Source organism: Phoca vitulina, unplaced genomic scaffold, assembly GCF_004348235.1.
Source record: "Phoca vitulina isolate PV1807 unplaced genomic scaffold, GSC_HSeal_1.0 scaffold5, whole genome shotgun sequence".
Taxonomy (NCBI): domain Eukaryota; kingdom Metazoa; phylum Chordata; class Mammalia; order Carnivora; family Phocidae; genus Phoca; species Phoca vitulina.
Window position 1 is genome coordinate 56,050,180 of NW_022589708.1, and position 14,859 is coordinate 56,065,038.

The following is a 14,859-nucleotide window of genomic DNA, read 5'->3' on the forward strand; positions in this document are numbered from 1 at the left end:
CCCCCCCCCCCCCCCCCCCCCCCCCCCGCCACTGGCCACTACCAATTTTCCTCAACTTTCTTAGCATCTCCCTCAGGCCCTAAAGAAGATGGGGAAGGCAAAGTTCCTGTCCCCTGACCCCCTGATGGCACACTGATGCGCCGTGTCAGGTAGTAGCGCTGGGAAGAGGAATTGCAGCAACACATCGAGAAACAGACACATCGTGACATTTTGGACAGGGAAGCAGGAAAATGCCCACACTACCTGGATGGTGCTGCCTTAACTCTGCTCCAAAGGAGGTTCTGCTGGTGGCCAGGAGGGAGGTGTGAGCAGCAGTGTGGTGATAATCTTAATTTATAGAAACCACACTTCATACTTTTCAAAACACTACCCTCCCTCCTTCCAAACCATCCAGTGGGAGGTGGGCCAGGGATTATCCCCCCACTTCTCACACAGGCATACTGAGGTTCAACGAGGTTTCTTGACTTGCCAAAACCTCACTGCTATTCGGCCTTAGGACAGAGTCTACGAAACCCAAATTTGCCGACCCTCAGCCCTTCGAGCTTTCCCACCACATCTTCAATTCAAAGATCCTTCCAAGTTCCACTGTAATCATACCGTAAGCACAGTTATGGAATATACCCCTTCTTGTTAGTCTTAATTCCCATTTAGGGCTGAATAACCCCTCTTCCGAAGGTTTTCCACATTCTCCAAGCTGACAGCATCAGTAGTCGCAGGAGGGGGGGTGGCAAACCTCACCGCGCGGCGACAGGCAGGCTGGAGGGGGTGGGGGTGAAATGCAGCAATTCCGCTTTCCCCGCTGCAATCTCAGCAGGTGGACTTCACAACGGGCGCTCGACCACCCGATATGCCGCGCTCTCACGCTCTAACCTAGCTCGGTGAAGTAGCAAAAAGTTTGGCTTTTGCCAGCAGATATCCAAGGTTCGGGTGTGTTGGGGAGGAGATGCTCCGCGGGCCTTCGCCATCTGTGGGCGCGCTTTTGGGGAACCGAGAAAAGCCATCGCGTCCGGAACACAGCGCCTGGGTCCACGCAGGGCGCAGGCTTTGTGCTCCCTGAGAGTCGCCAAGCGATAAAGTGCCCGGAGGTCCCGCTCCTGAGCCTTCCGCATCCAAGCGGAGCACAGGGGCCCTCCCTTTTGCAAGTCCCATAAAAATCCTCCACCCCCGCAGAGGAGCCCCTTCCTACGTTCACCCAGGGGCCTCGGCACTGCCCAGCCCCGGCACGGCCCCGGGCTCGCGCAAGCCTCCCCGGCGCCCCTCGCACCGCCTCACCTCTCCAGCAGCCTCGCCCCGCCGGCGAGCCCCTACCTCGGGCACCCCTCGCACCCCCACCGCTCCGACAGCCTCCCCCTGCCGGCGTGCCCCCACCTCGGGCTCCCGTCGCGCCCCCAGCCCGGGCCGCCTCACCTCGCCTCGCCAGGTGAGCGCACCGCGTCGGCTCCCGGCTCGCGTGGATCCGCGCGGCTCACGGCGGCGGTGCCAGGTCAGCGCGCGCCACCGCGGCGGAAAGGGGGAGCGCGGAGGGGGAAGCGGCGCCCTGACGCTGCCACGCCACCACCACCTCCCCCCCCCCCCCCGCCCCGTCGGAATCCCGGGCCAGCGCCGCAATCCGAGAAGGCCCCCGGGGAAGCGAAGCGCAGCCCCCGAGCCGGCTGCCTGCTGGGAGATGCGGAGGACGTGAGCCGGCACGAGCTTGGGCGCCCGCGCTCCTCCACCCTAGGCGGCCGTGCCCCAGGCCCCCACCTCCGAGCCCTGGGTGACGTGGGCTGGGACAGCCGGGAGCAGCCGTGCTCAGCTCTCCCCGGGTTCCTTCCCGAAATCACCCCCTGCCCTCGCTGGGGGCCCAGACGCAAGCGCGCTGTCAGGGGTTGAAACCCGGAGAAAAACGCAGACCTGGAGGACAACGAATTCCCGGCCCCAGACGCCCCAAGCGGCGGTATTTGCATCCATGCAACTGCCTGAAATGGGGAACGGTCCTCCTGAGTAATTGGGATTAGTCTGCGTAGAAATCTGCACGCCCAGCGGGGACCTAAAACTTATCCGGAGCGTGACCTCAGCTGGCTGCTCCACGCGGAGCCCGGCTCCGAGGACTTCCCTGGATTCCGTCCCACGTAATCGTCACCTGGTACTCTAGAAGCGAGGGTTTGCAGTTCAGTCACAGCTATGCTGCAGGTGGCATCCAGATCTAGGTGGGTGCTGGGGAGAAGCTGCCAACCAAAACAGAACGTCTTCATAACTAGAAACCTAAAGCCCTGACTTCGTTTACTAGGGCAGAGTGCACGATGTCCCTTCGCCCCTAGGGAGCTTCCACGCACTCCAGCAGCGGAGTGGGGAAAGAATCTCAGAGTTAGCTGTCCCCGTAACAACAGGCAGGTGAGCCTGTCTGGGATTACTTAAAAGAATCCCTTGTGCAGGGTAAAACCAACCGCATCGCACCCCCCCGTGGTTCCTTGGCTTTGTCTTGTGTCACTTCCAGGTTGTGGAACCAGGTCACAGGTATGTTGGCCTTTATGTGCTGGATGTCTCTCTGGAACACCCCCTCCGACCACCCTCTCCCTGGCACAGCCTAGAGTGGAGTGGCTAAGGGGCGGCTCCAGGAAGTCGCTGCTCCCTCAGAAGACAGTGGGATCCAGGATCAAAGCCGGTTGTTATACTAGCTGTCAATCACCCCACTTTTGTTGAACACAGTCTGTGTGGAGCCTAGAGCCGCTTAGACCTGAAAGGACTCTGGACTTTTGGGGTTCTGTCTCAGGAATTCAGATAGGCTGAAGGCAGACTGGGAAGGGCTTACCTTAAACAGAAAGGAAGGAAGGGAGGGAGGGAGGGGAAGGTTGTAAATGTGTGCTGCTCTCCTATGTACCAGGTACTTTTCCACATTATTTTGAGCTATCCATCAACATTCCTGAGAATAACAAATCATCTGCTTCCATTTCACAAAGGAGAAATCTGTGTCTTAAAGAGGTTAAGTTACGGGCGCCTGGGTGGCTCAGTTGGTTAAGCGACTGCCTTCGGCTCAGGTCATGATCCTGGAGTCCCGGGATCGAGTCCCGCATCGGGCTCCCTGCTCAGCAGGGAGTCTGCTTCTCCCTCTGACCCTCCCCCCTCTCATGCTCTCTGTCTCTCATTCTCTCTCTCAAATAAATAAATAAAATCTTTAAAAAAAAAAAAAGAGGTTAAGTTACTTGCCCAAGGTCACAGAGCCAGTAAAGTACAGTCAGGCTTTAAAGACCAGTGTCTCTAACACCAAACCTTATGTCCATTTTCCACCATGCTACTAGCAAGACACAGAAAAATAATGAACTTGAGGGGCAAAGCAAGAGCCTTTCCCAGGAATATTTAAAAGAGAAGAATCAAGAGGAAGTAGAGAGAAAGAATATCACGCAAAGTAAATCAGTCAGTCTGCTAGTCAAAAAAACCCTCAAAATACAAAAACAAACTGTACTAGGTGGTAGCCTGGACAAGTCCAAGATAAGAAAAGCGTTCTTGTAAAGGCACTAGGAGGTTTTAGACCAAGATGGTAAGATTTGGTCGGTTCCCTTTGAAGTCACTTTGAAATCATCTTTACCAATAGGTAAATAGGCTGGCCTATGCCCTGTTATGTGGACATCCTATAAACTTGAACATACACATTCACCAATCACAGATAAAGGAGGCCCACATTCTGGAAGAGTATCTCTACAACTCAGAAAGAAAGTTCAAGGACAGATTTTTTTCAAATAAGAAATATTCACTGGAAACCTACTGTCCCCTCTGGGATTAGAATTCTGGAAGTAGAATTTCCCAAGTACTAAATGCTGAGGATGGGTTTTCTAAGACTGCCTAACCAATTGTTCAATTCTGAGAAAGTCACTAATAATCACCAGCCAAAAACCACTTGGGGAAAAGCAGAGGCTGCTTTTCTTTTTCACAGGGAAGGTCATCTTCCAGGTCACAGTCCCCTCCATGCCCCAGGGCCCAAGGGCAGCGAGCAGCAGGAACTCACCACTTCAGCTGGTCAGGCTCGTGCGCAGCACCCACTGGTCACACACAGGTTCCACTGTGGCCAAGACAGCCTCACAGGACACTAGGGGCCTGGCAGCTGCCTGCCCCAACCCAGCCAGACTTCACAAGAAGTGATTTGTGCCATGAGCAGGGATCCGACCCTGTTTTTGAGCTCAGCAAATGAAGTCAGCAAAGGAGAACTCAGTCTCTGTGCAAAACAGGAAGGAAATGAGATGAAAGGCATAATCAGCTACGAAAAGGAGCCCGTTGACATCATGACGGACATTCAGGGAAGGAGGGATGATCCTGATCCTGCAATGGCAGAGAAGTCAACACATGCGACAGGGAGTGAAAGAACCCAGGGAAGCTGCCTTTGGCTTGTTCCTCGTTCTTTTCCTCCTTTCTGTCTGCTGGAAACATCCGTTATCCACAAGACGACAAATTTGTATGTTCCTCACTTACATGAGGAACCTAAATAGGCAAATTCATTGAGACCGAAAATAGAATAGAGGTTACTAGGGCCTAGAGGAGGAGAAATGGGGAATTTGTGTTTTATGGGTAGAGTGTCTGTTTGGGATGAGAAGAAAGTTCTGGAGATGGATAGTTGTGATGGTTGCACATTATTGTAAATGTACTTAATGGCACTGAATTGTATACCTACAAATAGTTGAAATAATAAATTTTATGCTATGTATATTTTACCATAATGAAGTATATATGTATGTGCATATGTATATACATGCATGTAAATATATATTGAAAATATATGTATTATAATGTTACATATGTAATATATTATATAAGTTAAATATAATATGTGCTATATTATAAATACATATTATAAATAAGTATCTATATTACATATATGTATTTAAGATCTGTTATCATGATGTAATACTTCTTTGGAGTAAAAGCCCAAGTGAGAGCAATATGCTTAGAGATGGCTTCTGCCCCTGGAAACTCTTCTCTTGAACTTTGTCTTGCCTCATTTTGCTTTCCTTTAGGGGCGCCAGGGCCTAGCTTGGGGGTTGTTGCACTCGTCCTTCAGAAGGAAGAGTAATCCTGCCATTTTACTACTTGCTTCTGCTGGTGAAAGGTAGCTTGGGGGCATATTCAGAAATGCCATGTCCTGCAAGAGGCTCTTTACCTTTCAGAGAGAAAGGAAGCTAAAACAGATGAAAAAAACAAACAAATAAAATTTAACTGAGTACATTTAAAGATCAAATTGACTTGATTCAATGATTCATCGATCAGGCAGCAGCCCCTCCCGCTAACAGAAGGGAGCTCTGAGGTTTTTAAAGGCAGAACAGGGGTGGGACAAGGAAGTCAAAAACAAAGGAAAGATTATTTCCAGCAAGATCACTTTCCTCTGGGAGGAAGGCGGGGACTTACTTCTCATGCAGACTAACCTCACTAGCACTGATCAGTTCCTTCCAGATTGACTGGTTGAAGGACACATTCCGGGGGGGGGGGGGGGGGTGGGGGGGGCGCAGTGTAATGAAGTCTTGGTTTCCTCTTGTGGGGGCAAGCAATTCCCTTTCAGGCCCATTGTTCCTTTTGTAACAAGCAAAAGGGCTGTGGACTCTGGTGACAATGTTGTTTGCTTCCAGTCAACCAGGAGTACCGGACACACAACCTCGCTGCCTCAGGCACACCCTGACCCCCAGGGTAAGCCTGTTCCAGTGGAAATGACAAGATGAAGGGCATGTGCCCTCAGTCTGACAGATAATCAGTAAACCTTGTCCCTAGTCTCCCACCTCCTCTCCTCAGTACACAGTTCCCACTTTTCCTCTTTGAAGATGCCCTTAGCTGGGCGAGTAGAACCTCTCTCTCCTTGATTCATTTCACCAGCCATTAGGCCATTCAGCTTGACTTGATGCTCTAAGTTCATGCTCTCCATGCTGGCTTCTATGTAAAAGTAGATTTTCTGTATCAATTCGCCTCCAGGGAAGGAAGGTGCTGACCAGCCACCCTGGGTATTCCCACCTACTCTACTCCCCCAAAGTTATATTTTTCATAGTAAATAGTAATAAATGATCATTCCTCCTAACATATTAATCTCCAGTGAGTTTAGTCAGAAGGTGCACCTGTCCTGTGGTCTATTTGCACAAAAAATGTAGTATACATAAAAATTTGGGTTCTCGCATGAGTGCAATGGTACACAGCAAACTGCCGTTAGAGCTAAAAATATTAAGTTGTTTGTATTCTGTCTTGCACTCTAGATTGTGGACCCAGGAGGACCTTACTTAATTCTGAATTTCCTCCCCCACAACCTCCTTCCTGAGGGCCTGGTCCCATACTTCCATGTTTCTGGTGCTCCATGTATTTGTTAACTGCTCGTGTGGCTTAGGGGGTATGATTTGAATGCCATCCCATAGAAGAGAAAGATATTAGGCTAAGATTATCTCATGTATGGGAAAACTTGAAGTGTCCAACATTCAGTTTCTTAGTCGACATTTAAAATGTTCTTTACTGTGATCCCAACCCAATTTCCAGTCTCATCTCTCACTCGTGCCTCAATTACCCTAAGACCCTCAATAGCCCACCAATTGCTCTGGGAACATTCTTCACATTTTCCTACCTTTATACCTCAAGCCATTGACCACATCATCTATTTTTCATGTTGGCTTCCCAGAGCTGACCCGGTACTTCTGTGTTTCTTGCCTGACATTTCTTAGCCTTTCTGGTAGCCTTCTAGCCCAATTTAGACAATTCCTTACATCATTTCCACATGGACTGTTTGATAAGGAAAGGCCAAAACACCTAGATTAACTCCTGTGTGGCTGGTAGGAATCTTTCTCTACAACTTAGGTACCAAAAAAAGTTACTTTATTTTTCTAAATTTTTTTCTAAATCATATTAAGTTGACTCAGTATCCCTACTTGAAAAAGTAGCAAGAAAAATCTGCCACGTGCTGAAGAGCCTCACCCTTTCCTTAGAGTTTCTCAAGAGCTCAGGTACCTATGTAACATCTGAGGAAAGATTTCTGGTCTCTTCCATCAAGGTCACTGCAGAGATTCTCATTTTTGAAAACTATTAATTTGAACATTTCCATCACTCTATGCCAAGTGTGGGAATAAAGATCCTTCACCAGGCTCTTAGGGATTCAGTCAGTCAACATTCAAATGCTGCCCCTTCAGAGAGTCTGTCCCTCTCTCACAGACCTTCTTTGCCCTTCCCATTAAAAAAAATATATTCTTCTCTTTGAAGAAGCCACTTCCCACTCAGACAACTCCTGCTTTTCTGCTTGCCATACCGCACGATCACAATTAAGTTAAATACAAAATCTCTTAACTCCGCCCTGGGGTACTTAAAGGCCTTCTGACCCTCTTCAGGGAGATGGGAGAACAGTGGTCTCATTCATTCGGATTTTTCTGCAAAGCATGAAGAGTGCAACAAGTGCATTTCTCAATAAATTATCACAAACAATAAAATGCAAAGTCCTCAATAAATTATTTTGCCACATTAAGTTACAATCTTTTAATGTGCCAGTAAAGTGAATACCAACAGAGGCTGGTCTCCAGTCTGAAGAGAAGTTAGCAGAGATGGATCCAACCAACAGCGTCTCTCTCTCTCCTTGATTCATTTCACCAGCCATTAGGCCATTCAGCTTGACTTGATGCTCTAAGTTCATGCTCTCCATGCTGGCTTCTATGTAAAAGTAGATTTTCTGTATCAATTCGCCTCCAGGGAAGGAAGGTGCTGACCAGCCACCATGGGTATTCCCACCTACTCTACTCCCCCAAAGTTATATTTTTCATAGTAAATAGTAATAAATGATCATTCCTCCTAACATATTAATCTCCAGTGAGTTTAGTCAGAAGGTGCACCTGTCCTGTGGTCTATTTGCACAAAAAATGTAGTATACATAAAAATTTGGGTTCTCGCATGAGTGCAATGGTACACAGCAAACTGCCGTTAGAGCTAAAAATATTAAGTTGTTTGTATTCTGTCTTGCACTCTAGATTGTGGACCCAGGAGGACCTTACTTAATTCTGAATTTCCTCCCCCACAACCTCCTTCCTGAGGGCCTGGTCCCATACTTCCATGTTTCTGGTGCTCCATGTATTTGTTAACTGCTCGTGTGGCTTAGGGGGTATGATTTGAATGCCATCCCATAGAAGAGAAAGATATTAGGCTAAGATTATCTCATGTATGGGAAAACTTGAAGTGTCCAACATTCAGTTTCTTAGTCGACATTTAAAATGTTCTTTACTGTGATCCCAACCCAATTTCCAGTCTCATCTCTCACTCGTGCCTCAATTACCCTAAGACCCTCAATAGCCCACCAATTGCTCTGGGAACATTCTTCACATTTTCCTACCTTTATACCTCAAGCCATTGACCACATCATCTATTTTTCATGTTGGCTTCCCAGAGCTGACCCGGTACTTCTGTGTTTCTTGCCTGACATTTCTTAGCCTTTCTGGTAGCCTTCTAGCCCAATTTAGACAATTCCTTACATCATTTCCACATGGACTGTTTGATAAGGAAAGGCCAAAACACCTAGATTAACTCCTGTGTGGCTGGTAGGAATCTTTCTCTACAACTTAGGTACCAAAAAAAGTTACTTTATTTTTCTAAATTTTTTTCTAAATCATATTAAGTTGACTCAGTATCCCTACTTGAAAAAGTAGCAAGAAAAATCTGCCACGTGCTGAAGAGCCTCACCCTTTCCTTAGAGTTTCTCAAGAGCTCAGGTACCTATGTAACATCTGAGGAAAGATTTCTGGTCTCTTCCATCAAGGTCACTGCAGAGATTCTCATTTTTGAAAACTATTAATTTGAACATTTCCATCACTCTATGCCAAGTGTGGGAATAAAGATCCTTCACCAGGCTCTTAGGGATTCAGTCAGTCAACATTCAAATGCTGCCCCTTCAGAGAGTCTGTCCCTCTCTCACAGACCTTCTTTGCCCTTCCCATTAAAAAAAATATATTCTTCTCTTTGAAGAAGCCACTTCCCACTCAGACAACTCCTGCTTTTCTGCTTGCCATACCGCACGATCACAATTAAGTTAAATACAAAATCTCTTAACTCCGCCCTGGGGTACTTAAAGGCCTTCTGACCCTCTTCAGGGAGATGGGAGAACAGTGGTCTCATTCATTCGGATTTTTCTGCAAAGCATGAAGAGTGCAACAAGTGCATTTCTCAATAAATTATCACAAACAATAAAATGCAAAGTCCTCAATAAATTATTTTGCCACATTAAGTTACAATCTTTTAATGTGCCAGTAAAGTGAATACCAACAGAGGCTGGTCTCCAGTCTGAAGAGAAGTTAGCAGAGATGGATCCAACCAACAGCGTCTCTCTCTCTCCTTGATTCATTTCACCAGCCATTAGGCCATTCAGCTTGACTTGATGCTCTAAGTTCATGCTCTCCATGCTGGCTTCTATGTAAAAGTAGATTTTCTGTATCAATTCGCCTCCAGGGAAGGAAGGTGCTGACCAGCCACCATGGGTATTCCCACCTACTCTACTCCCCCAAAGTTATATTTTTCATAGTAAATAGTAATAAATTATCATTCCTCCTTACATAGTAATCTCCAGTGAGTTTGGTCAAATTAAATTAAATCAACTCCAGGGAGTTGTAAAAGGGAGAGTAATCGTCCCCCAAAGACATCCGTATCCTAATCCCCAGAACCTGTAATTATGTCCTGTTACATGGCAAAGGGGAATGTAGGTTGCAGATAGAATTAAGGTTGCTGATCAACTGACTTTGAGATGAGATTATCCTGGACCATTCACATGTTCCAATGTAATCACGAGGGTACTTATAAGTAAATGAGGGAGGCAGGAGAGTCAGAGTGATGCAATGGGACAAAGATCCAGCCCATTGCTGGCTTTGAAGATGAAAACAGGCCAGGAGCCAAAGAATGAAGGCAATCTCTAGAAGCTGGAACAGACAAGGAAATAGATTCTTCCGTGGAAACTCCAGAAGAAACACAGCCCTGCTGACACCTTGATTTTAACTCTGTGAGACCCAGTTCAGACTTCTGACCTCCAGAACTACATGATAATAAATTTGTGTTGTTTTAAGTTACAGACCCCAAGAGACTGAGTAATTTTGGTTGCACTGATGAAATGCAGTTTTTGGAGTGGCAAGGTAGTATCCTTGCCAAGTGGTTTCCTGGATTCCATTGGAAATATCTCCGTTTTTTCTGTCTCATCATCAAAGTGCTTTGAACATAATAGAGACTCTTAAAAATATCTGCTGAATAAATAAATTTTGGCAAAATATAGAGTCTGTGAGCCATGATTGGTGTATTTTTGATAGCCTGGAACTTTAAGGAAAACCATCTCTCTCTAGCTAGTTGTGAACGAATGCCTCTGCTATCAAGAAATTGGTAGTTAAATTATATGGACTTGAAGTAAGAGAGAAATTTGTGACAATAATATCCCGTTCTCTCTTCTGCTTACAGAGGAAAATGTGGATTCAATTTAAAAATCAATGCCAGGGGCGCCTGGGTGGCTCAGTCGTTGGGCGTCTGCCTTTGGCTCAGGTCATGACACCCAGGGTCCTGGGATCGAGCCCCGCATCGGGCTCCCTGCTTGGAGGGAGGCCTGCTTCTCCTCCTCGCACTCCCCCTGCTTGTGTTCCCTCTCTCACTGTGTCTCTCTCTGTCAAATAAATAAAATCTTAAAAAAAAAAAATCAATGCCAGTCTTAGCAGATAGCAGTTGACTTCCCTCACAAGGGGAAGCTTCATTTCTCCTCTGCGGCGTGAGGAAGCTCTCCAGGCTGGCTGCTGAGAGAGCGTGTGACATTCTTGTCAACACAGCTGACATCCATATCACGTACAACAGGCAACACTAGGCCTATTTGAAGAAGGAGAGACAAGTAGAGCATTTCAATGAAGCATTACAACAGTTGGCCAACTAAGAAAGGCTCCCAAGAGTCCTGTTGTCATTCTCTGGGGTTGGAGCTTCTGTCAGAGAGTCAAGCCCAGTGTAAACACAAAGGTCCCTTGAAAAATGCCATTAGTTGAAAGTTGCTGACTCAAGAACCCCCCTGGGGAGAGCTCTGCTTCTTGAATTCAGCTGTGTACGGGGCTGACGCACTGACCGAGCCACATGCACGTTCGCTGGGCTCCTCTGGGCCATGGGACCTCTTTTCTTATGTCCATCATTGAGCTTGGGTGGAACGCAGGAGGGAAGAGTGAGGGGAAGAGGCTGGAGCTGAGAGTCTAAGGCCACATTAAGGTGTTGGAGCCTTAGCCTGAGGGCTGGGGAGCTATTACAGGATTCTGAACTGTGGGACATGATCAGGTTGGGAGCCTGGTGATGTTGGCATTTTCCTTCCTTGGTGATATTAATATCAAGTTCTTCAAATTGCATGTGCATGGGAATTCCCTTGAGTCTTGAAAACATGCAATTTTAACCGAGCGGTTCTCAGGCTGAGCCCCAGATGTTACAACAAGCACTTAGGTGATGACGCCAGGGCTGCTGAGTAACCCTCACGCTTTGAGTAGCAAAGGCCTAAACAGGATCACTTGTGAGCATCCACCATTGATCTTTTCCAGAGTCTGGAAGAAGGCAAGGGAGCAGCTGGGGGGCACACACAAAGCTCTTTTCCATCTTCAAATAGCTCTGTGTTTTCCTGGGGTGACCTAATAGCCCGGGCAGAGGACATCATGACAACGTCCTTAGTCATTCTTTCTGAGCCCTTCGCTTGTTCTGGACCATTAGTCAGACACTCTGCACTTTCAGCTCAGAACTCCCTGCTTCGTCCTGCTCTTTGTGTGCTTCTTTACAAATAGGCTTTGGAATTCCTTTTTCCTAACGTCTTAAGCAGGATTGACTTCTCCATTTCTTGAGGTCGACATCAAGCCAAGAACATCCGATTCTTCAAAAAGGATCATCGTGCCTTGGTTTGGATGATTGAGAGATGTGAAGGAAGGTTGCAGAAAAATAAATTAGGTCCGTTTCAACTGATATTGCAGAGAGAAACACAGGACTTGTCAAGCCTTTGTTTCATCAATATAGCATATCCATACACCATTGTATAGTATAAATGACATGATAAATGTAAAGTACTGAGCATAATGTCTGGTACTCAGGAAGCATCCAGTGTATGGCTTTATGATTTACTATATTAAACCGCATTAAACTTAGGTCTTCTCTTCCTTCCAACTTCAGAAAGACAGGATAATTCACTAGTTAATGCTCAAGGCTTTCATTGACTGATAGATTGATAGAACAAAGGAGAGAGTTTGAACAGACTCAGATACATGGCCACTTGATTGGCAACAAAGGGGCCACTGCAGCTCAGTGGGAGAAAGATGATCCTTTCATGTAACTGGTGCTTGGGCAATTTGGTACCATGTGGGATGTAACTGAACCTTGATCTTTACTTCACAAGATACACAAAAATTAACTTGAGAGGTATCACAGACCTTAATGTGAAAGGTGGAACAGTAAAAACCCTTCTTTAAAACACACATAGGAGAATACCTTTGTGATTTAGAGGTGAGTAAAGATTACTTAATCAGGACACAGGAAGCGCTAACTATAAAAGATAAAATTGGTATTTGAAATAATATATTCAATAATACCTACAATCTAGCCATATCTTTTATATTAGCTACGATTTGTATTTATTCGAGATTTACAATGTATTGTGAATGATGACTCAGCTGGATCTAAATACTCACACACAAAACCTTAAATTTCACATTCATTTCGTAGATGCATTACAATTGCAAAATACCAGTTCCTTTCCCAGCTAATGATTTGTAAAAGAGAACAAAAAAGAGGTCTCAGTGGTGCTTTTAAAATCCCCCTAAAAAGATGGCAGCACAGAAAGAAAACTGGCTGTCGGTGCAGTGAGCTCCTGATGAAGATGTGGGCATTATTTTGGGTCATGTGACCCTCCCAGCCACAGGAGCAATGATCTCCTCTTTCTCAACCCTTTCTTTTAGATTATTTATTTATTTATTTGAGAGAGAAATGTAAGAGAGAGAGTGTGCATGAGTGGGGTTGGGGGTGGGGTGGGCAGAGGGAGAGGGAGAAGCAGACTCCCCACTGAGCAGGGAGCCCAACTCAGGGCTGGATCCCCCGGACCCCAGGGTCATGATCTGAGCCTGAGCCAAAGGCAGACGCTTAACGGCCTGAGCCACCCAGGCACCCTTCAAACCTTTTTAAGCAAGCAATTCGAAGTCAGACTTAAGAATGAGCTTACTGACATTAAAGGTTGGTAGTTCCAGGAAAGTCTTTGAATAAAATGCAAGACCTTCATTTGTGCGATTATACATTGGATTATTCTGTCAGAAAAGAGAATGATCAGGTAGATAATTTCTGGAAGCCTTGTGACACCAGGATTCTTAGCTTACATATTACTTTAACTGCTTTTTTCCAAGCTACAATTTATGTAACACATTTGATTCATCGACTTTTCTTCTTTGTAGCGTGTAATCCATTTTGATTTCTTCCCCTTGTGCTCTTTTGTGCAGCAGAGCTACGTTCTGGTTTTGCCCTACACTCATATTCCTTAAGGACCATCCCCCAAGCACTTCATGTTCAATCAGACTCTTCCTCACTCCCAGCATCTAACTTCCAAGGGTCCCAAATTAGTTTCCATCACATTATGGAAACTAAGGAAAAAGAGGCACCCTCCTAATAGGCTGAGATGCAGGGGTGAAGACATGGGATCTTCTTTATGCCAGCCTTTTACTGATGATCATAAATGAAAAAGTACCTTGCTGAAATGTGTCTCTTTGGTATTGGTATGTATTTCTCAGAGATATGCTAGAACTAATGGGGACTAATGTTTGTACTTTGCCAAGGAAACAAAGCAATAGATAGTATCAATGATGAGTGTTTATATGACATTGGGTAAGATATTTAAGCTCTCTAAGCCTCGCTTTGCTTAATTGTAAAGTGTGCTGCATGATAAGAGTACTTCAATATAGTGATTATGAAGATTAAAATAGGCAATATATTTAGTACAACTTATATAATAAATGCTTAGAACATTATTTATTACTAATGCCGATAATTTCATTATAACTTATTTTTCCTATCTGTAAAAAAGGATAATAACACCTATTACATGGGTTTTTTTTTTTTTAAAGATTTTATTTATTTATTTGAGAGAGAGAGAATGAGAGACAGAGAGCATGAGAGGGGGGAGGGTCAGAGGGAGAAGCAGACTCCCTGCCGAGCAGGGAGCCTGATGCGGGACTCAATCCCGGGACTCCAGGATCATGACCTGAGCCAAAGGCAGTTGCTTAACCAACTGAGCCACCCAGGTGCCCTATTACATGGGTTTTTATGAAGATTAAATGGGATAATCTTTTAGAGTTCCTAAGCCCGATTTCAACATGGGGGCAGACTTCCCCACATACAACACCAAGAAATTCTGGGACACCAGCAGGGCATCCAAGAATTTCCTCAATTCTGACTCTATCCACCTGAAGATAGCATCACATTCCACAGGTTAAGGGCTCAGTCCCACAAGACTACCCACAACCCCACCCCTACTTTAAATGCCAATCTCAAAGTCCCAGGCTGCTCCCTGTGCTTCTGATCAGCTGCCTACAGACTGGAGGTTCCAGTGACTTCTTCCTTAGGTTGGATTAATTTGCTAGAGTGGCTCGCAGACCTCAGGGAAACACTTACTTACGTTTCTCAGTTTGTTAAAGGATAAGATAAGGATACAGATGAATAGCCATGAACAGATGCACACGGTGACTGTCCTGGACAAAGGAACTTGGTCCTCATGGAGCCTGGGGGCTGGCTTGGTAGCACGAGGAAGCATTCTGGTTTCCCAAGTGTAGAAAATCACTGAAGAAGACCAAAAAACTCCAGTTTGGGTTTTTAATGGAGGCTTCATTACATAATCATGATTGACGAAGTCATTGGCCATTGGCAGATTTA

General features: G+C 45.9%; 1 protein-coding gene across 5 annotated transcripts in view; it reads right to left on the reverse strand.

Annotated features, from left to right (window-relative positions):
- The window catches only part of RUBCNL (rubicon like autophagy enhancer), a 40,503-nt gene extending 35,929 nt beyond the window's left edge, over positions 1-4,574 (reverse strand). For 2 of the 5 annotated variants that reach the window (XM_032403011.1, XM_032403008.1), the window contains exon 1: positions 3,983-4,574. The gene's annotated coding sequence lies outside the window, so the exon portion shown is untranslated. Of the gene's footprint in view, positions 1-1,407; positions 1,542-1,893; positions 2,208-3,982 lie in introns of those variants that run through there. The other 3 variants (XM_032403010.1, XM_032403006.1, XM_032403009.1) reach the window with 2 other exon arrangements.
- Positions 4,575-14,859: the final 10,285 nt, after the last annotated feature.